Here is a 22,102-nt window from a genome sequence, read left to right as displayed (position 1 = left end):
CATCCTTAGCTTATTGGTTTTGTCCTCAGAAATGGCCCCTCTCATGGTTATAAGACACCACCACAGTTCCAACGTTTGAGAGGTCATTTTGTCCCATGTGTCTCTTACAAAACACATCTTTCCCAGAAGCCAGTCCCCACCCTTGGTAGATTTCTCTCATGTCTCATAGGCTAGACTGCATTTTCTTTCCCTTGTCAAACACAATCCCTGGTGGAGGGGAATGGAGNCGGTTATAAGACACTACCACAGTTTCAACGTTTGAGAGGTCATTTTGTCCCATGTGTCTCTTACAAAATACATCTTTCCCAGAAGCCAGTCCCCACCCTTGGTAGATTTCTCTCATGTCTCATAGGCTAGACTGCATTTTCTTTCCCTTGTCAAACACAATCCCTGGTGGAGGGGAATGAGGTTACTAGAATTGCCTTAGATGTGTCAGGAGTTAACCTGAGCTAGAGATAAAGGTCACCCTCCCTAAGGAATATACACCTATAAAAATTGTGGTTCGTTTAAAAAGAGGATAATGGAAATTGAGAGGTAAACATCAACTTTGGCTACAATGATTGATTATATGGCAATAATTCCAAAAATATTGACAGTCTTTATTAAACATGTACTGTATGCTTGGCAAACTACTACCTAAGCACTTTCTATGAAACCTCTTAAGCACAAACGTGGAGGTATCAATGCCAGCTTCCATTTGTAGATGAGGAAATAAGCTTAGAAAATATAAATAAAATGCCCCCACAAAAAAAGAAGAGGCGGAAACCAGCAAGTTAATGCTCTTAAGTACTTTACATTACACACCCCTCATATGTTCTAAAATGATCTATTATCAACTTTTTTTCCCTTTGTTGGCAGATTGGCTTTAAAAGTGCTTGCTCTTTTGATTTTATTGTGATAAAGGCCAGGGAAATTGCATGCTGTTTTCTACTGCAAACCATAACTGATGTAAGAGTCTGGATATGTCGGGTTTCCATAAAGGGCACCGAGCAGGAGACGTGATTATGAAGTCCCTCTTCTACCCTATTCTCCTTCAAGTGCCCAGTGCTATTTCCTCTACAACTTTTCCATTCCACTCTGGTCTTCCCCACTTCTTAGAATTGCAGTGAAAAGAGCTGGAAATAGCAATTTTTATATTTTAACTAACATTCCCTTGTGCCCTTCCCTTTTATCACTACCTCCATATTATGAGCTGATTTGTCACTTAAGTATCACAACAAAGCTTACTTAAGTATCACAGTGCAGTGCTGGTCTGAAAAAGCTAGAGTCTCATAGAGGATACTACCGGTGACTTACTCGGCATCCTTCCGCTGGCAGAAGCTCCCTGTAGGCCCCCGCACAGGACGGCATTGTGGAGTTCAGAAGGTGCTCCTCCAGGAAAGCGGTAATAAGGATTATAGATTTCAGTATGCTTGACACTGTGTTACCTGAGCCTTCTTACAGGCTACTAACACCTGGCAATGGACTACAGTTGCCTTTGTGGTTTAACACTCTAAGGGCGCCATCTTGAAATTCTTAATGTGTTTATCTCCACGGTCCAAAGGAATAATGCCTAAACAAATTCAAGTCAGTTTTCTGATCCTTATAACTAAAAGAGATTTGACATATTTTGTAGATATTTAGGATACAGACATAAGGATAACAAGGATGGTAGTTGGGGGCACTAGTTATCAAGTACTCTTATCCAGTGTCAGAATTTGATTTGACAAAGGTGGTATCCTATGAGATTTATTTGCATTAAATTTTAAATCTTAGGATGGCTTCCCTTCACTGTTTAGCACATTGGATGTAAGCTACTTCCTCTTTAAATATATGAGAATTTATGGATTGCAACCTTTTGAAGACCGAAAACATCAGAAACCGAAACCTCATAATTTATTCAGAACAAAAACAGTTGAATCATTTGTCTAAGGGAGACGCATATTTGTCCTAAATGCTGACATTAGAAACAACGTAATTAAGAAGAAAGCAGTTCTGTCTGAAACCTACTGTCTGTTAATCTAAGCAAGATAAATAGCACATTGTGATAAAGAAAACAAAGTCTAAAAAGTAAAAATGTTGGGTGTTTTTCTGCAAAGAAAGAACACATGTTTTTTGAAAGGTGAGGTAAGGCGAAATAAAGTTTTCTTCAGTTAAGAGAGAGACTTTCCGGCAGGCTAGCGAATTTGTCAGGTTTCCAAATCCATGCCGTTATTTGCGCTGGCATTTGGCTCACGGACCCTCAGGCCCTGCCTGGCTGGGAGGAGAGTCTCTGCCTTGCTGTAGACCTTGTTAAGCAGTGTGTGGGGAAATCCCACCCTGGGATTCTGCAAAGCCTCCGGTTTTTATCTCATCCAAGGTCCTACTAAGTAAGATTAATAAAGTTGCATTTAGCCTTCCTTTCAGAAAGCAAAGGACTGCAGCTCTCCAGGGCTCAGCACAAAAGAGTGCTGTGTGCACCTGCACTGATTTTCACATATTTTCCTTTCAGTGTGAGTGGGGTTTTCCCCCATTACCTCCAAACTGAAAAGATTTGAGACAGGAAAAAAAATTACTTCTGTCTATCTACTGTAGCTCCGTGTCATCCTGCAAGCAATTATACATGTTTCCCCCAAATGAATGCACAATTAACTCTTTCCATGTTATGAAGTTACCAGGAAAGTTTAGGTTTCCTTTCTGAAATTTCCAGAAGCCTCTATTGCATATAAGTAAGTCAGCACATCCTTTTTCTTCCTTCTATCAGTGTCCATCCACAGTGCCCGTGTGGGCTAGTGTCAGGAGGACTCCGGTCCACGTTGTTGGCTTAAAAAGCAAACTGAAGCTCTCGGTCTACGTAATCATACGTACTGTTTAGCCACTAACACTAACATCGTTAAGCAAGTCTCGGTGACCAACCAAAGCAGTCTACCTTCGCTGTGTACTGCAGAATTGTCGTAGCACTCCTGCTCAGGAGCAAGTCATTCGTGGCGTAGGTAGTACGCGCGTATGTATGGGGGTGGGGAGCGCGAGGTCACCCTCTATGTTTACGTATGTGGGACATTACCCAGTGTTTCATGCTCAAAGAAAAAGAAATCACAAGAACACTTTCTTCTATGTTCCTCACTACTCAGAATTTACATCAATTGTCAAAGAATTACAAAACTGAAGATTCATTGCACTGAAACTGAGAGTCCAGAGATAACATGTATTCTGATGGAAAAAACCAGCCTTCTCTGTTCCACAACCTGGCTCCATGGGGAACACCAGCCCTAGATCTTAAGGGGAAATGTGTAGAAATAGTGACATGGTAAATAAAGATTCTCTCCTGACTTCTACTAAATATTCGGGTTAGATTAAGAAGACTTTGTAAATGAATCAACAAATATTTCTGAAGCATTTACAAGAAAATACATCGTACATGACACAGCTGGAAGTCTGACACCGAGGAAGGCCTGTATGTGCCGGGGAGGGGGGGAGGGCAAAAATGGTCCTGGAATTTTATCCCAAAGAGCTCCAGAATTCCTTGGCCAATTACACGGTCCAATGCGCCTAACACATTGCAGGAGAGACTTTCTCTGAACTTGTTAGTTCTAAATCCTGCCTGGGATTCTAAAGGCCATATGTTACCTCGTCTTTAACTGTTGTGAAGGTTCTGGGTTCCAGAATTGGTGCTCAACAGGGAAGCACAGTAGTGAGGTAAGCAGAGACGACCTTCCATGTTGTCTCCTGGTCCCTTCACCAGCATCCTTCCAGCCCTGTCCAACCCCTTCCTAGTTTGCCTTCCAACTCTCTCCTGGGAGAACTAAATAAAACTCGCTATGCAGAACTAGTAATCTATGCTAGCCTATCTGTTTTAATTATGACTGTCTACAAAAAGGCTTGGGAGTATTTCTAGCAATGTAAAGAAATCTATGTTCAGATTCGATTCCTGCACTTTGTATTTGAGTGATCTTAGGCAAGATACCTAAACTGACTGATTCTTGGGTGCCTGGGTGGCTCAGTTGGTTAACCATCTGCCTTTGGCTCAGGGTCCTGGGATCGAGTCCTGCATCAGGCTCCCTGCTCAGTGGGGAACCTGCTTCTCCCTCCCCTCTGTCACTCTCTCTGTCTCTCTCAAATAAATAAAATCTTTAAAAAAAAATAAAAATAAAAATAAACTGATTTGTACGTTCTCTTTCTCTAAAATGAGAAATAATCTCTACCTAAGACAATTTGTGCAAGACCATCTTTTATTCAAGTATAATTAACACAGTGTTACATTAGTTTGAGGTGTGCTACTAATGCTTAAGCAATTCTATACATTGCTCAGTGCTCATCGTGTTTGCACTCTTAATCCCCTTCGTCTCTTTCACCTGTTGCCCCAGTCACCGCCCACAAGTTCTCTGTATTTGAGTCTGCTCTCTTTGTCTCTTTTTTTCTTGCTAGTTTGTTTTGTTTCTTCAATTCTACTCATGATTGAAATCCTGCGGTAGTTATCTTCCTCTGACTGATTCATTTCACTATTCATTATTCCCTCTGGATCTGTTTTTATCTATTCATTTTGTTGCATATAGCAAGATTTCGTTCCTTTTTATGGTGGAGTAATGTTGTGTTGTATATACACATCACACCTTTTATCCATGTAACTATCAGTGGATACTTGGGTTGCTTTCATATCTTGGCTATTGTAAATAAATATAAAATGCTGCAATAAACTGAGGGCTGCATATATCTTTTCCAATTACTGGGGTTTTTAAAAATTATTATTATCTGAGTAAATACCCAATAGTAGAATTACTGGATCAAAGGGTAGATCTATTTTTAATTTTTTGAGGAACCTCCATACTCTTTTCCACAGCGGTGCACCAGCTTGCATTCCCACCAGCAGCGCACAAGGGTGTGTTTTTCTCCACATCCTTGCCAACACTGGTTTTCTTGCGTGTTAGTTTTTAGCCATTTTGACAGATATGAGGTGATATCTCATTATGGTTTTGATTTGTATTTGCCTAAAGATGACTGATATTGACCATCTTTTCTTGTATCTGTTGGACATCTGCATGTCTTTGGAGAGATATCTGTTCATGTCTTCTGCCCATTTTTAATTGGATTATTCCATTTTTATTGGTGTTGAGTGTATGAGTTGGATAACCCCTTATCGGATATACCATTTATAAATATCTTCTCCCATTCAATTGGTTGTCTTTTTGTGTTGGTGGTGGTTTCCTTCACTGTGCAAAAGTTTGGGTTTTTTTATTCTGACATGGTCCCAGTAGTTTAATTTTGCTTTTGTTTCCCTTGCCTAAGGAGATAGATTTAGAAAAATGTTTCTAGAGGTGATGTAAAAGAGATGACTGCTTATGTTTTCTTTTAGACATTTTATGGTTTCAGGCCTAACATTTAGATTTTTAAATTCATTTTAATTTTATTTTTGTGCATGGTGTAAGAAAGTGGTTCAGTTTCATTCTCNATTACTTCTGTCTCTCTATCTACTGTAGCTCCGTGTCATCCTGCAAGCAATTATACATGTTTCCCCCAAATGAATGGCACAATTAACTCTTTCCATGTTATGAAGTTACCAGGAAAGTTTAGGTTTCCTTTCTGAAATTTCCAGAAGCCTCTATTGCATATAAGTAAGTCAGCACATCCTTTTTCTTCCTTCTATCAGTGTCCATCCACAGTGCCCGTGTGGGCTAGTGTCAGGAGGACTCCGGTCCACGTTGTTGGCTTAAAAAGCAAACTGAAGCTCTCGGTCTACGTAATCATACGTACTGTTTAGCCACTAACACTAACATCGTTAAGCAAGTCTCGGTGACCAACCAAAGCAGTCTACCTTCGCTGTGTACTGCAGAATTGTCGTAGCACTCCTGCTCAGGAGCAAGTCATTCGTGGCGTAGGTAGTACGCGCGTATGTATGGGGGTGGGGAGCGCGAGGTCACCCTCTATGTTTACGTATGTGGGACATTACCCAGTGTTTCATGCTCAAAGAAAAAGAAATCACAAGAACACTTTCTTCTATGTTCCTCACTACTCAGAATTTACATCAATTGTCAAAGAATTACAAAACTGAAGATTCATTGCACTGAAACTGAGAGTCCAGAGATAACATGTATTCTGATGGAAAAAACCAGCCTTCTCTGTTCCACAACCTGGCTCCATGGGGAACACCAGCCCTAGATCTTAAGGGGAAATGTGTAGAAATAGTGACATGGTAAATAAAGATTCTCTCCTGACTTCTACTAAATATTCGGGTTAGATTAAGAAGACTTTGTAAATGAATCAACAAATATTTCTGAAGCATTTACAAGAAAATACATCGTACATGACACAGCTGGAAGTCTGACACCGAGGAAGGCCTGTATGTGCCGGGGAGGGGGGGAGGGCAAAAATGGTCCTGGAATTTTATCCCAAAGAGCTCCAGAATTCCTTGGCCAATTACACGGTCCAATGCGCCTAACACATTGCAGGAGAGACTTTCTCTGAACTTGTTAGTTCTAAATCCTGCCTGGTTCTAAAGGCCATATGTTACCTCGTCTTTAACTGTTGTGAAGGTTCTGGGTTCCAGAATTGGTGCTCAACAGGGAAGCACAGTAGTGAGGTAAGCAGAGACGACCTTCCATGTTGTCTCCTGGTCCCTTCACCAGCATCCTTCCAGCCCTGTCCAACCCCTTCCTAGTTTGCCTTCCAACTCTCTCCTGGGAGAACTAAATAAAACTCGCTATGCAGAACTAGTAATCTATGCTAGCCTATCTGTTTTAATTATGACTGTCTACAAAAAGGCTTGGGAGTATTTCTAGCAATGTAAAGAAATCTATGTTCAGATTCGATTCCTGCACTTTGTATTTGAGTGATCTTAGGCAAGATACCTAAACTGACTGATTCTTGGGTGCCTGGGTGGCTCAGTTGGTTAACCATCTGCCTTTGGCTCAGGGTCCTGGGATCGAGTCCTGCATCAGGCTCCCTGCTCAGTGGGGAACCTGCTTCTCCCTCCCCTCTGTCACTCTCTCTGTCTCTCTCAAATAAATAAAATCTTTAAAAAAAAATAAAAATAAAAATAAACTGATTTGTACGTTCTCTTTCTCTAAAATGAGAAATAATCTCTACCTAAGACAATTTGTGCAAGACCATCTTTTATTCAAGTATAATTAACACAGTGTTACATTAGTTTGAGGTGTGCTACTAATGCTTAAGCAATTCTATATATTGCTCAGTGCTCATCGTGTTTGCACTCTTAATCCCCTTCGTCTCTTTCACCTGTTGCCCCAGTCACCGCCCACAAGTTCTCTGTATTTGAGTCTGCTCTCTTTGTCTCTTTTTTTCTTGCTAGTTTGTTTTGTTTCTTCAATTCTACTCATGATTGAAATCCTGCGGTAGTTATCTTCCTCTGACTGATTCATTTCACTATTCATTATTCCCTCTGGATCTGTTTTTATCTATTCATTTTGTTGCATATAGCAAGATTTCGTTCCTTTTTATGGTGGAGTAATGTTGTGTTGTATATACACATCACACCTTTTATCCATGTAACTATCAGTGGATACTTGGGTTGCTTTCATATCTTGGCTATTGTAAATAAATATAAAATGCTGCAATAAACTGAGGGCTGCATATATCTTTTCCAATTACTGGGGTTTTTAAAAATTATTATTATCTGAGTAAATACCCAATAGTAGAATTACTGGATCAAAGGGTAGATCTATTTTTAATTTTTTGAGGAACCTCCATACTCTTTTCCACAGCGGTGCACCAGCTTGCATTCCCACCAGCAGCGCACAAGGGTGTGTTTTTCTCCACATCCTTGCCAACACTGGTTTTCTTGCGTGTTAGTTTTTAGCCATTTTGACAGATATGAGGTGATATCTCATTATGGTTTTGATTTGTATTTGCCTAAAGATGACTGATATTGACCATCTTTTCTTGTATCTGTTGGCCATCTGCATGTCTTTGGAGAGATATCTGTTCATGTCTTCTGCCCATTTTTAATTGGATTATTCCATTTTTATTGGTGTTGAGTATATGAGTTGGATAACCCCTTATCGGATATACCATTTATAAATATCTTCTCCCATTCAATTGGTTGTCTTTTTGTGTTGGTGGTGGTTTCCTTCACTGTGCAAAAGTTTGGGTTTTTTTATTCTGACATGGTCCCAGTAGTTTAATTTTGCTTTTGTTTCCCTTGCCTAAGGAGATAGATTTAGAAAAATGTTTCTAGAGGTGATGTAAAAGAGATGACTGCTTATGTTTTCTTTTAGACATTTTATGGTTTCAGGCCTAACATTTAGATTTTTAAATTCATTTTAATTTTATTTTTGTGCATGGTGTAAGAAAGTGGTTCAGTTTCATTCTCTGGCATGTAGCTGTCCAGTTTTCCTGATACCATTTGTTGAAGAGACTGCCTTTTTCCCCATTGCATAGGCTTGCCTCCTTTTGTAGATTAATTGACCATACAATCATGGGTTTATTTGTGGGGTCTCTATTCCATTGATCTATGTGTCTGTTTTTGTGCCAGTTTGTGTTCTGTTTGGATTACTACAGCTTTGTAGTATATCTTGAAATCTGGGATTATGATATCTCCACTTTTGTTTTTCTTTTTCAAGATTGTTCTGGCTATTTGGGGTCTATTGTTTTAGGACTGTTTGTTCTGTGAAAAAATGCTGTTGGTGTTTTGATAGGAATTGCATTAAATCTGTGGATTGCTTTGGGTAGTATGAACATTTTAACAATATTCCCCCAATCCATGAGCATGGAATATCCTTCCATTGGTGTCATCTTCAGTCTCTTTCATTAGTGCCTTACAGTTTTCGTAGTATAGGTCTTTCACCTCCTTGGTTAAGTTTATTTCTAGGTATCTTATTATTTTTGGTGCAGTAGTAAATGGGCTCATTTCTCTTTCTCTTACTTCATTATTAGTGTATGGAAATGCAACAGATTTCTGTATATTAGTTTTGAATCCTGGGACTTTACTGAATTCCTTTATCAGTTCTAATAGTTTTTTGGTTTTCTATATATAGTGCCATTTTACCTGCAAATAGTGAAAATGTTACTTCTTCCTTACTGGTTTGGATGCCTTTTATTTCTTCTCTGATTACTGTGGCTGGTACTTCTAGTGAGTATTATGTTGAATAAAAGTGGTGTGAGTGGACATTCTTGTCTTGTTCCTGGTCTTAGGAGAAACGCTCAGTTTTTCACCATTGAGAATAATGTTAGCTGTGGGTTTTTAATATATGGCCTTTATTATGTTGAGGTATGTTCCCCCTAAACCTACTTTGTTGAGGTTTTTATCATGAATGGATGTTGTACTTTCTCAAATGCTTTTTACCCATTTTTTGAGAGGCTAATATGGTCTTTATTCTTTCTCTTGTTGATGTATTACATTGATTAAACCACCATACGATCCCTGGAAAAAATTCCATTTGATTGTAGTGAATATTTTTAATGTATTGTTGCATTCTGTTTGCTAATATTTTGTTGGGAATTTTTACGTCTATGTTCATCAGAGAATTTGCTCTATACTTTATGATTTGTAGTACTCCTTTTTTTTTTTTCTTCAAAGATTTTATTTATTTACTTGACAGAGATAGAGACAGCCAGCGAGAGAGGGAACACAAGCAGGGGGAGTGGGAGAGGAAGAAGCAGGCTCATAGCAGAGGAGCCTGATGTGGGGCTNTTAATGTATTGTTGCATTCTGTTTGCTAATATTTTGTTGGGAATTTTTACGTCTATGTTCATCAGAGAATTTGCTCTATACTTTATGATTTGTAGTACTCTTATCTGGTCTTGGTATCAAGGTAACACTGGCCTTAGGATGGATTTGGAAGCATTTCTTCTTTTCTGTTTTTTGAAATAGTTTGACAGGAATAAGTACTAACTCCGTAAGCCTTTTTGGTGGAATTCACCTTGAAACCATCTGGACTTCCTGTTGCTGGTCCTGAACTTTTGTTTGCTGGGAGTTTTTTGATAATTGATTCGATATTACTGCTAGTGATTGGTCTGTTCAAATTTTCTATTTCTTCCTGATTTAGTTTTGGGAGGTTATATGTTTTTAGGAATTTATCCATTTCTTCTAAGTTGTCCAATTTGTTGGTATGTAATTTTTCATAATATTCTCTTATAATCCTTTGTATTTCTGTGGTGTTGCTTATATTTCCTCTTCTCTGATTTTATTTGACTCCTTGTGTGTGTGTGAGTCTGGCTAAAGGTTTATTAATTTTGTTGATCCTTCCAAAGAACTAGCTCCCCATTTCATTGATATGTCCTATTTTTTTAGTTTCTATTTAATTTATTTCTGCTCTGATCTTTATTATTTCCTTCCTTCTACTGGTTTGAGATGTTTTATTATGATTATTAGGCAAAAACATATGTAAAGATTCTTTTATAGAGAGTAAAAATACAATTCAGAGCACACATATCTCAGTATAGGAATGTGCAAAGTTCACAAGTCAAATGAATGACTAGTAAATACGGGTTGGGAAAAGAAAGTATCAGAAGGAGCTCCAAAGAAGAGTAAACAACGCTAAGTGGCCAGATGGAGAGGCGCACCTGGGTATTTCCAGCAGGAGCAGCAGCATGGCGATTATGACTAAGCCTGTATATAGTTCAGTTTTGCTGAAAAGAAGTGAGAGGAAGTGGAGACAGCTGGGGAGATAAAGCAGCCAGCCTCAGTATAAGCAGGAGTGTTCTGCTCCACAGGGGATGGACATTTTGGAAGGTGACTACTGCTGGTAGATAGCAGTCAGGGGACCAGAGATGCTAAACATCCGTCTGTGCCAGGCACAGGGACATACAATGAATAACTCTTCTACCCAACACGTCAATAGTATCCGTGTCGAAACTGCGTGAGAAAATGAGGGAGTGATGTTTGTAATAATTCCGGTAACAATGATGATAATGACTATAATGGTGGTAATAGCCCCAGCAATATAACCTTTCCTGCATCTCAGACCCTCTGCAAAGCTCTAGATAGGCATGGTCACCTTTACCCTCAAAAAACCCTGATGAGAGACCTACTAGTTTTATTCTCATTTCACAGCTGATAAAACCTATAGGTCAAAATAACTTGCCTCAAATCACAAAGCTAGTAAGTGGTAAAGCAAAGAGTAGGGCCTAATTTTCCCTGATTTCAGAAATTACTCTCTCGAGCTGTATGCTGTATATCTTTCTGTAGATTCTCAATTCTGGTTGTGCACAATAGTACAATACCTAATTGTCCCCCCCAGTCTAATTAAATCAGCCTTGGGATTGGATCTCAGGCATCAGTATTTTTTCAAAACTTCCTAGTTGACTGAAATGGCAACCAACTTTGAGAACCACTGCCCTTCTCAAAGTTCAATCGGAGACCAAAATTAGAGGAAAGAGGAAGATGGCGGAGCCAGAGCCAGGGGCTGAGGCTGTGTCAACTTTGGCGGGAGCAGTCTAGGGGAAAAGATGGCGGAGGAGTAGAGGACACTTTTTTCAGCTGGTCCCCTGAATCAAGCTGGATATCTACCAGACCATCCTGAACACCCATGAAATCAGCCTGAGACGTAGGAAGATACATCTGGATCTCTACAAAAGAGACCAAAATTAGAGGGTTTTAAACAGTAGAGAGAATTTCTCATGTTTGTGCTTTAGAAAGAGTAAACCCTCAGTCTGGCTGGAATGAGGAACATAAATTTGAGGTAAACATTTACTAAAGGTAGGAAGGCCTACCTTTAGTAGGCCTAGACAGGGCACTTATAAAAGCTTTTACCACGAGCTCCTGGGTTTGGGTGAAGAGCACAATAAAAACCATAGGCAATTGTTATGAGGGAAAGTCAACAAGATTCAGTGATCAATGGGATTTGTCTGAGGTATTAGGAAGAAAGAAGTGCAGGATGGTTTCCACGTTTCTCAGCCTTGCACATTGTCCATGAGTTTTTCCAAGTTTACTTAGTGCTAATGGAGCCCTCAACAGCCAACATACATGCAGACTAGAGGAACAGCTTTTGTTGCTGTGTTTGGTGGCAGGGGCACATTTGGTCAGGGGGAAGATCAGAGAAGGCATAAAAGAAAAGGAAGACTTTGGTGCCTATGTAGCCTCCAGGAGCTTGACAAGTAATTGAAAAAACAATCTGAGCCTAAGTTAAAAATCTAACCTGAAAGTAAACGTTAGCAAGTGGTCACTGATCTTGATAACATAAAATATGATGAACTAGAATGCCCTATGTTTGTATGAGCAGGTGGTTGGAAATTTCACAACTTTCCTAATCCCAGCAACCTGATCAGTCTGCATGTATAAAAAATTTCTTTTTAACTCAACCACAATTTCTTTTTGTCCTATTACAAGGCCCCTTTAGAAGTGCGAAGGGCATGTCTAAATATATATACTTTAATCCATTAAAAATTTTCCACTTAAGGATTACACTTTATCCAATAAACCCCAACCTGCACAATTCCTTATATTTAGATGACACTCTGCAGTTTGCAAACCCATGCCTATCTACCAAGTCATCTGATTCTTACAAAACCTCTTCCAAATGAGGAAATCCAGGCTCAAACTGTGAGATGACTTGACAAACTGACCCATTTAGTAAGTAGAAAATCTAGGACTCAAGTTCACTTCTGGCTCCTAAGCCAGCACTCTTCCCCAGGTGGGTTTCAGCATATCTCACCTTATCACCACCACGGACTCAGATTGCTTCGATATTCTGAAAGACTGCTGGAAACTCTACCTAAATGGTGGGGTGTTAGGGAAAAAAGGAAACTTCCAAGAATTTAGTTGAATGTTCAGTATTACAGTAGACTAAGCTACTGGCTCAAGGCCCAAAGAAGACCACATGGCACTAAGAAATTTTTTCATCCCATCATGATTTAATTTGCCCATTTTGATCACTATTTTGTCTCATGTATATGAGAAAAGCAATACCTAAGGCAGTACTGTTAACTGCCAACCATATTCATTTTCATTCATTTGTTCTCTTTCTTTGTTAAAGGTTAGAGTTAATCAAAGAATGTGGTATCCGTGATCAGTCTGAAATTATTAAAGACCTCAGAGATATGCTGCTGTGATCTCTGAACTGAAAAGCTCCCACTTGTTCTCCAGGAACAAAGAAAAGATGAGTCAATTGATGTTGTGTACAGCTTCAGTTGTTTTCATGGAGCACAATTTGTTATTATCTGTCTTAGGTAGCTGTCATCTGCCTGGGGACTTGATAAATAGAGTATGTAAAAGTGTAGGCATCAGTGAATTAGCCAGTGATTCAGACCTATTGGAAGGTCACATCTCATTTTTCATGCCTAGCTGAAAATCTCCAGTGTTAATAGTTTAGGGCCCCCAAAACAACCTTGTAGCCCTTAACACAAATTACATTTTTAATCAGTAAGGTAATACAATTTATTCAATAATAAAATAAGTACATTCAAAACCTAGTTTCTTAAAATTTTAGATTCTTTACAAACCTTATTATATTACAAATCTGGCAAAGTTTAGAAATAATTTTCAGAGGTTTTTAATTGACTAGTCCAAATTACAAACCAATGGGATTAGATACTTTAGATATTTTAACCTGCGTTTACAAATTTAACATATTTGATAACCTTACCACAATTTCCCTCGGATCCTAGGAGCCATACCCAAAGCAAGGAAACCTGGGAAATAGTCTCTACTTAGGTGACTGTGTGGCCAATGCAACAGGAGTATATTTTTAAAAGGCAAAAAGAGAAGACTGAGCACTAAGGGGAAATTAGCAATCTTCTGCCACATCTTTGTTGTCTCTGGTGAGTTAGGCTAATAGCTGTTCCTCACAACCTTTTATTTCCCAGCAGTGTTTTGGGACCTCTCCTGTAATTACTGTGGGTGCCTCGAGCACCTGTCCACTTGGGAGTAGCCCTGGCCTCGGTGTACGTTTGCTAAGTGATTGCATCTTGCTGGATGAATTACTATGTAGAGATTGGACCTCTGTGAAAGTACTGCTAACGGGTACTATTCCATCGGATATGTTTGCTCCGTATAATGGACTATGTTCATAGTAATTTTCTTCGAAAGCATCTCTGTATAGGGTCTTGAATGTCAAGGAGTTTCAGACTTATCCCTCTGTGATCCCCTGTGTTCAGAACCTTGGTTTGTGGGAGCTAAAGAAAAGAAAATTAGAAAATCAATGTGAGGGGCACCTGGGTGGCCCCATCAGTTAAGCATCTGATTCTTGATTTCGGCTCAGGTCATGATCTTGGGGTCCTGAGACCAAGCCCCAGCATACATTGGACTTCCCACTCAGTGGGAAGTCTGTTTGAGATTCTTTCCCTCTGCCCTTCCCCGCTGACCATTTCCACCCCGCAGGCATTCATTCTCTCTCTCTCTCTCTCAAATAAATAAATCTGAAAGAAAGGAAGGAAGAAAGGAAAAGGAAATGTGAGATCAGACTTCATCACTTAAATAATAAAACAAGGGTCTGTATTAAAGCATTTCTGATGAAGTCTATTTCTGCTTGCTAGACTCCAGCTATGGAAGAAATGTTTACATAGATCATGACTGAGTTGGGTTTGCAGCTATACACATTTAACAACAGATCACATTTGAACCAAAACAATCAGCATATTTTCTTAAAGGTCTTTGATATTTTCTAGAAGATCACACTTCCAAACTGCCATTTAGTTTGAGGGATTTTTTTTTCTCATAATCTTTGCTTGGCATTTGAAAAGTTACTTCTATTTGATAGCTAATAAATCTTTAGTCTTTCCTGTATCAATAACCTGAGCTCAAATTGGGAAGAAAAAGGAAGGATGATTGAGAAAAGCAAGTAGGAATAATGTGAGGGTAAAAAAATAGAATGCAGGTTCTTCTTTTATTACAAATAAGTCTTTATGTTCAAAATACAGATCATTTCATACTGCTCTCCATTATCCCTATAAATTCCTGAATCTTTTTACTATATGAAGAGTTATTCTATTTTAAAAGTCTCCTATTGGCATCAAAATAGGTATTTTATATTAGATTACTCTCAGAGGTTTTTCTATTATTTTAGATTTCTTAATATCACAATAATTAAAATTTTCAACCTTCTCTATTTAAAAATCACTGTTTCTACATTGAGCTAGAGATTAGAAGCCATTACTATTTATGTCTTAGTTTTCTTTTCTAAGAGTTGAGCCTGAGCATTCAGATTTGCATTTCCTAAGCTCCTTTACCTGCTTTCAGGAGTTTGAGAGCTAGTCAGTGTTAAGAAAGGGATAGACTGGTGATGGGTAGTAAGGAGGGCACGTATTGCATGGTGCACTGGGTGTTATACGCAACTAATGAAGGCATCAAACTTTACATCGGAATCTGGGGATGTACTGTATGGTGATTAACATAATATAATAAAATAAAATTAAAAAAAAAAAAAANATTATCCCTATAAATTCCTGAATCTTTTTACTATATGAAGAGTTATTCTATTTTAAAAGTCTCCTATTGGCATCAAAATAGGTATTTTATATTAGATTACTCTCAGAGGTTTTTCTATTATTTTAGATTTCTTAATATCACAATAATTAAAATTTTCAACCTTCTCTATTTAAAAATCACTGTTTCTACATTGAGCTAGAGATTAGAAGCCATTACTATTTATGTCTTAGTTTTCTTTTCTAAGAGTTGAGCCTGAGCATTCAGATTTGCATTTCCTAAGCTCCTTTACTTGCTTTCAGGAGTTTGAGAGCTAGTCAGTGTTAAGAAAGAGATGGATTCGGTTCTCACCCTCAGTAGGACTCAGGAGGTCTGGAAATTCCTGGTATTGTCTGTATGAACATATTCAGTTTTTTGAGGAGAGGGTCCAAAAGTTTTCATGAGATNTGGGATCACGCCCTGAGCCGAAGGCAGACGCCTAACCGCTGTGCCACCCAGGCGCCCCGAACATATTCATTTTTGAGGAGAGGGTCCAAAAGTTTTCATGAGATTCTCGAAAGTATCTGTGACCCCAATAGAATTTACACTTGTGGTCTCTATTCCTTCTCTGAATTCTCGAGTGACTCTCTGCACCCTAAAGAAGAGGTACATTTGCCCTACATCTTTCTCTACCTGTTGGAGGGGTGGTGGGGGCTGGAAAAAAGGCTATGATAGGGGCTTTGGCTATGGACAGAAAGGGTTCCAGTGGTCAAAACTGTAAGAGCTATCCCACCTCAGAGACACCTGCCATTCTGATCCAGCCCGGGCCACCATGACATTTCTCTACTCAGCATTTCAGGTTCTCCACCTGTGAAGTGTATGTTTGGGGCAGGAAAACACTTCCCTAGCCCTTTTCATCAAGACCTGTAATTTTATTTTATTTTATTTTATTTTATTATATATTAAAGTTGATACATGTGAGGCACCAGTGGGGCTCAGATGGTTAAGCCTGAGTCTTGGTTTGAGCTCAGGTCCTGATCTCAGGGTCCTGGGATCAAGCCCTGCATTGGGCTCTGTGCTCAGTGGGGAGTCTGCTTGAGGATTTTCTCTCTCTCCCTCCCTCCCCCTCTGCCCCTCTCTAAAATAAATAAATCTTTTTTTTTTAACTATGATTTAAAGTTGACACAAATATTACATTACTTTCAGGTGTGCAGTATAGAGACTCGACAAGTCTCTGTTACGCTGTACTTGCACGTGTAGCTACGATCTGTCACCATACAACGCTATTACAGTCCCTGTGACTTAGTCATTCAGTAACTGGAAGCTTGTATCTCCCACTCCCCTTCACCCATTCTGCCCATCCCTCCACCCCCTCCAGCAGCCATCAGTTTGTTCTCTATATTTAAGAACTGTGTTTTAGATAATGACTTACGCACAGGAGCTCTGTTTCCTGAGGGCTGGAGCCATCTTTCCTCTTTCTGGGTCCCCCCCACTGTCTTGTAGTGTGCTTCACACCTAGTTAGTATCTCATAAAAGTTATTGAGTTAAGCATAAGAATTAGATATGTGTTACACTGTGTGTTTGTCAGGTCACTTGGGATTTATATAAAATCCCTATTTCTCTGATTTGTAAAGCAAACGAAATTTCCCTTGGGCTTCAAGAACTGCAAAGTAACAAATTCAATTAAATCTAGCAGCAAATTTCCCCAAAGATAAAAAAGCACAAACATACTAGGGAATTCTTTTCACCTCACACAAGAATTAACTGTACACATGCTAGAATTTCCTACCTTCAATTCTTCTACAAACCTGGATGTGTGGACATGTCCACAAAAGAGAATAAGCCACGGAAAATGGCCAGCCTTAGATCTGTTGAGATTTAAATCAAGTTCTATTTGTATTTTATTATTGGTTATAGTTAATGTTTAACATGATACAGCCACCTAAGGTTACATATTTAATTGGCTTTTGTTTTTGTATCTTTTCTCCTAAGAATGCAAAGACTCCAATAAACTAAATTAAATCTTCTAATCCTGAGTAATTGATAAGAAACACAGAAAGAGAAGGAAATTAAAAGGGAAGGAAGTACATATAGTCCAAGCGCTTTATCTTCTGTTACCAGAACTATTTGCTGAGCACCTACGGCAGACTCTGTGCCAGGCAGAAGAACAGCAATGAATAAGACAAGGATCATGCCCTCAAACTCCGGGGACACAAATATCTAAAAAGTCAAACTCATAGAAACAGAAAGTAGAATGATGGCTGCCAGGAGCTTGGGGTCAGAGGAATGGGGAGAGGTTGGTCAAACGGTACAGACTTTTGTTATGAGATGAATAAATTCTGGGGATCTAACCTGTACATGGTGACTGTAGGTAACAGTACATATTTCTGTACTTGCAAGCTGCTATGAGAGGAGAGCTTTAATGGTCTCACTATAACAGTAACAACAAAATGATAATTATGTGAGATAAGTAAATGTATTAACTAGCCTTACGGTGGTAAACATTTTGCTATGTATTTTTGTATCAAGACATCACATTGCACACCTGAAAGTTACATATGTTATATGTCAATTATAGCTCTGTAAAGCTGGGGACAAAGATAGGATTTATTCAACGCATATTCAACTGCAGCATGTTAGTTAATTCTGTCCTGAATAACTCATATTTACTATCAACTCTGTCCCACTCATCAAACACACACACACACACACACACACACACACACACACACACACCCCTTGATATTCAAACTCATAATTTCGCCTCCTAAATATTTGTGGCCTAAGACTTAATTTCATGGTGAACTGCTGATGAGAACCATCTCTGCTCACCACCCCACCCATTCACCCCCCTCCTACCATCTGCCTCCTGCAAACTGTCTAGGAATCCCTCTTGAATTTGTAGGACAGCCTAGGAAGGTTTCTGCCCTCTGCCCAGGCAACAGACAGGAAACATTTTAAATGTTTAATGGGTTAAAGTCTTAGGAAGAAGATGTTAAAATTTTGTTTTCAAATGCATATGCAGTTGGGGCAACTGGGTGGCTCAGTGGTTAAGCGTCTGCCTTCAGCTCAGGGCGTGATCCCGGGGATCTGGGATCGAGCCCCACGTCAGGCTTCTCTGCTGGGAGCCTGCTTCTTCCTCTCCCACTTCCCCTGCTTGTGTTCCCTCTCTCGCTGACTGTCTCTCTGTCTCTGTCAAATAAATAAATAAAATCTTTAAATAAAAACAGACCAAAAAAACCCCAAATGCATATGCAGTTTGTATACCTACTTAAAATTAAAGCAAATGTCACGTTGCAATAAAAAGAAAATCTAACTGTCCAATAGGGGAACAGTTAAATAAATACTGATACTTGCATGTGTTAAAATGCTATGCAGCTGTTAAACATTACTGAGAAAAACATTTAATGATGTGGGAAAATACACAGTGCATGATAAATTAAGTGAAAAAAGCAACTCCCAAAATAGGATATGCAGCATAATTGCATTACTTTTTAAAGAATGTATATGAAAAAAGATTGAAATATAAACATCAAAATATTATGTGATGGGAGTATGAGGGATTTTTATTTCCTGTGTACTTTTCTGTATTTTCAAACTTTCAAGCATAAATAAATGTTGTTTGTAATTATAAAGGTCAAAATTGTTTTTGAAACGGGGGGAAAGTTTTTATCTATAGCTTAGCCAAATACCAATAATCAAAAAAATCATTGCTTTTAAATTTCACATTTGACTCAAAAAAAAAAAAATGGTGTGGCTGTTGATTGAGGTAGAAAGAGTGGAATTACAAAATAATTTTCCCTCTTTAGGCAAAATCCATCACCCTTCAGAGAATTCTCTACTTCTCCCCCAGTATGTCCCCTTTCCCTGTCACTCCCTATTTACAAGGAGAAGAGGGATAGCAGCACTTGCCCCTCAAAGAACTCACTAACGTTGTTGGCCCTTCCATCTCCAAGAGCCCAGTCTCTTTCAGTTCAGAGACAAAGATATGTATCTTCAGGAAGAATAAATAAAAAATATACACAAACACCTCTGGGGGTTCCATGTGCCTCTTAGAGGTAAACAACTATTATTCAAGGTGCGAACTTCACACACACCCGAAATGCTTTAATTCCACCCTCCTACTTCACTGAGAGCTAACTTGTCCTTTGAACTTTCAATGCCTTTCTGTAAACTGAAATATCTACCCGAGTACACATCGCATACATGTCAGAATACGTGTGTCTTTGTTTACCATTGGTCTTAATCTAGGGATGAAGATTTTAAAGACTTGTCCCAAAGCAAAATTTGACAAAAGCCTACGTTGGTCACTTACCAAAAAAAAAAAAAAAAAAAAAAATTCCAGCAGAAAGGGCCTGACTTCCCAATAGGGCACTTTGGACTCTACATATGCCTGTGACCTACCACCACATACAGAAATTCTCCTTTGGGAGTTCAGTTTTCTTATATTACAATGATTTTTTTCCCTGATTTTCTTCAACTACCTCCTTCTCTTCCTTTCCTCCTTCTAGGCATTTAGCCAATAATCAATATCTGTAATTTTCCTAAGAGCTAGCTGTTAAGGATGGACATTTCCCATAAAATATTACTTCAGTTATCATCTGCTCTGGGCACAAGATACTCCTTAAGATACTCCTTAGAAAAACAAAGCAATCTTCAGGTCTAATAGGGATAGATTCCTAATGGTGGAATTCTAGATGCTACTAAAGTTGATATGTAAGGTGTATATTTTGAGGAAGAGGTCTCTTGTACTCCCTCAAAGCATTCCTCTCTGGAAGCTTCTGGATCTGCCAACAAGCCTGACTTCTGGCACCAGAAGTGCCTTGAGCTCTTTTTCCAGGGGTGGGAATGAGTTTGAGTTGACCCAGTTCTTGTCTTGGTGGACCAGCTTGAAATCAATCATGGTCAACTATAAGACCACAAGGGTGCACATAATTCCATCCCCTTGAGGGACCCTGGATGCTCCTGGATGTAGTTTGAAAGCTGCATTTTCCAAGGAAACTCCAACATCGTCTATTTTCCTGAAAAGTATAGTTTTTCCATAACTTTGACTTACAATATAAACTGTATCTTTGGCTAAAGGAGTTGGGACACTTAGATCAATCTTGGTTCTGCCACATTCTTTGTTAGATAAACTATCCTATCACAGATCTCGCAGGGCTCCCAACAAAAGATCAACCAAGCACGAGGAAGTGCAGTAACCTCTGTTAAGGAAAAAGTTGAGATTAGTATTTTTCCCATTTATTCATTATACATTTACAGACAAGAGAGTAAGACTCATCTATGTGACTGTCCTGTAACCTATGGGATTAGTTTCTTTTTTTAACTGCCCAAATCTGTCAGAATGCTTAACAGCCCCCAAACAGATATTTCTTTAAATTTTCCATGCTGTAGTCCATTTCGCATCTAAATATCTCTTGCTTCTCAGCCACTTACATCTGAAAGCCCACGCGGAATATCATAAAAACAAGGCTAACGGTGTTTATTCCTCAGGGAAATGATCTTGCAGGATTATGCTTTTATGAAAATAGCAAGAATAACAAAAAACTTCTTGGCTCTGGGTGACCAATTAGTAGCCCAAAGTCTGAGTTCTCAGGTAACATTCCAAGATACTAAATTATTCATGGATAACTTCCCCAGATTCAAGGGCTGAGCAGAAGCCCCAAATGACTCCAGGAAAGCCCACAAACCGTTCAGTATGCATTTGGCTTAATTAACTGAGAAAATGCATTCTATGTTTGTCAGAAAAGCTATTTTGTGAGGCAGAATTTCAAGAAGTAATATGATTCAAGGCCCCCACTAACTGTTCTGTCATCTGCCGCATTCCCACAATCCACCCCCCTCCCCTGCCAAGCACACAGGGCAGGCTGTTCATGCCAGGAGCAAACTGGATGCTGGAAGAACAAAAAGAAAAGTAAATAACCTGCAGTTTATGCATCTTGACAAATAGAAATGAAACACCTGTGAGGCAGGGACCAAAAGAAATGCAGTGTTTGAGTTACCACACAGAAGGCCCGCAGCCTGCAGAAGATCACCAAGGCGGCAGACCACCACGTGCTCTCGCCTCCCACCCCAGGCCCTTCCGGATGAGCCTCAGAGTTAGCAAAGAAGGTCCGGGGCTTTTCACAGAGAAGGTTATCAAGTCCTGTGGGTTTGAATGGTCTTCCTGAGTGTTTTCTCGTTACAGCGGTCATGTCCATGGTTTCTGTTCCATTTCCACCCCAACAGGGTTTACCACAACTCAGTTCTGACCCTGACTACCCAGAGTTAAACTCCACAGGTTTAAGGTCATCGTCCTCCATAAGACTGCTCCTACTTCAGATGCCAGCTTCAAGTTTGAGGTGACCCCAGACATTTGCTAGAGTAACTCTCAAAACTTAGGGAAATACAATACTTACAGTCACAGTTTTATTAAAAAGGATACACGTAAGGCAAGTTCTGGAAGAGTCCTGGATGCAGAGCTTCCATGCCCTTTCCCCATGGATTCAGGGCGTGTCACCCTCCTGGGGCATCAGTGTGTTCACCAACCAGGAAGTGCCACCAGGCTTTGGTGTCCAGAGTTCTTATTGAGACTTTCATTAGTTTTCATTATGTGGGGATGATTGATTAAATCTTTGGCCATGTGATTGAAACTCAGTCTCCAGCCCTTCTCCCCTCCTTGGAGGTTGGACTGGCCCAAAGCTCAAACTGTCTAACTGTGTGGTTGGTCTTTCTGGTGACCAGCCTCCATCCTGAAGCTATCTAGAGGCCCACCATGAGTCCCATGATTAGCATAACAGAGAGAGTCTTAGCATTTAAGAAATCTCACGGGTTTTTGAAGCTCTTTGCCAGGAATCAGACATAAAGAATAGA

The 22,102-nt window shown here is 39.4% G+C and overlaps 1 pseudogene; it reads right to left on the bottom strand.

Moving 5' to 3' along the window:
• LOC100469452 overlaps positions 1-21,450 on the bottom strand; it is a 74,586-nt pseudogene extending 53,136 nt beyond the window's left edge.
• Between the last annotated feature and the right edge of the window lie 652 nt (positions 21,451-22,102).

This window comes from Ailuropoda melanoleuca, chromosome 1 (assembly GCF_002007445.2).
Source record: "Ailuropoda melanoleuca isolate Jingjing chromosome 1, ASM200744v2, whole genome shotgun sequence".
NCBI classification, from domain to species: Eukaryota; Metazoa; Chordata; class Mammalia; order Carnivora; family Ursidae; genus Ailuropoda; species Ailuropoda melanoleuca.
This window is presented reverse-complemented; position numbering and strand designations above follow the sequence as displayed.